Raw genomic sequence first — 1262 nt, 5'->3', positions numbered from 1 at the left:
AAAAAGTTCATTACAACAATGAAATTATATTGCTATAACTGATAATATATTCAATAAAGCTGTTAAGTAACAACTCTTTTTTAACACAAAACATATTTTATATCAAGTCTTGCAATATAAAAAAAACAGGTACTACAAGACGCATAAGCAACATTTAAACAGTTAAAGCTATTTAAAAAAATTAACACATCAATATAAAAACAGGTACATGTTGAATAATACAGAAATATTGAAATACAGTTGCTTTTCATCTAATTTATTTAAAATGAAAACATATAACAATGTTTACCTAATTGATTTAATATAATGAAACAAAATGTGCAATGAAAACATAAAAAAATGTTAATTATAAATGTATAATATAATTAGGTAAAAATAAGTTCAGATAACTTATAGATAATGCAGGAAGACTATTTCTACTAATTCTTAGATCTATTAATCTTAGATGACTCTGGATAGAGTTCATAAAGCAGATAAATAATAAATTTCTATCCATGTGAATGAAGAAATAAGCAATATTTTAGTTTTAGCAATGTTTTTAGTTGTGATAATATTATTTATTTCACTTTTTTTTCCTTTCTTCTTAGATACTATTCTTTAAACATTCAAATATATCAACATGTTTAATAATACAAAAATATAAAAATAGAATTAATTAGAGTTCATAAAACAGAAACAATGAGCTTCAATCCATATAATGAAATAAGCAATGTCCTGCTTTGTCCTTAGATATTAGCCTCAAACATGACACGCAATGCAAGTATTTTTTTTTTTTTTCATTGATTTTTTTTTTGTAGATGCAATAATATTCTTATTATATTTTGGCAGTCCATTATAATACTCCGCTACCAGAAAACCTAAAAAAAATAAAAATAAATATATACAAAATCAGTCACAATAAGCAACCAGATAAGGGATATTTATTTAAATAATTGAGGGAGTGGATATTAAACGGAGTATGTATTATTTTATTCGTCAAGGATAACATACAAAATAGAATGACCAAATTTTAGGAGGCGTTGTAGCTGAAGCAAGAAAAACCTGGAGGAAACATATATGAAGGTACAACGTTATTCCTATACGTAGTTTTAGATATTCAGAATTCATTTATAGCATTAATTCATTTTTTAAGTGGAGATACACTTTAAAAATCTGATATATAAAGTGTAAAATGCAAAGGACTGATATTGTACTTAGAATTTAAAACATCTGGAAGGAATGCATACAAAAAACAGAGAGAGAGAGAGAGAGAGAGAGAGAGA

At 25.0% G+C, this 1262-nt stretch overlaps 1 long non-coding RNA gene across 2 annotated transcripts in view; it reads right to left on the bottom strand.

The window, feature by feature from the left end:
- Nucleotides 1-331: 331 nt before the first annotated feature.
- Nucleotides 332-1262, bottom strand: part of LOC106677174 (uncharacterized) — a 28411-nt gene continuing 27480 nt past the window's right edge. For both annotated transcript variants that reach the window (XR_010843431.1, XR_010843430.1), the window contains exon 3: nucleotides 332-857. This is a non-coding gene — a long non-coding RNA (uncharacterized lncRNA). The remainder of the gene's footprint in view (nucleotides 858-1262) is intronic.

Source organism: Halyomorpha halys, unplaced genomic scaffold (assembly GCF_000696795.3).
Source record: "Halyomorpha halys isolate HHAL.00 unplaced genomic scaffold, Hhal_1.1 Scaffold90.1, whole genome shotgun sequence".
Classification (NCBI taxonomy): Eukaryota; Metazoa; Arthropoda; class Insecta; order Hemiptera; family Pentatomidae; genus Halyomorpha; species Halyomorpha halys.
The sequence above is the reverse complement of the archived record's forward strand: the minus strand, read 5'-3'. Positions and strand labels throughout refer to the sequence as shown.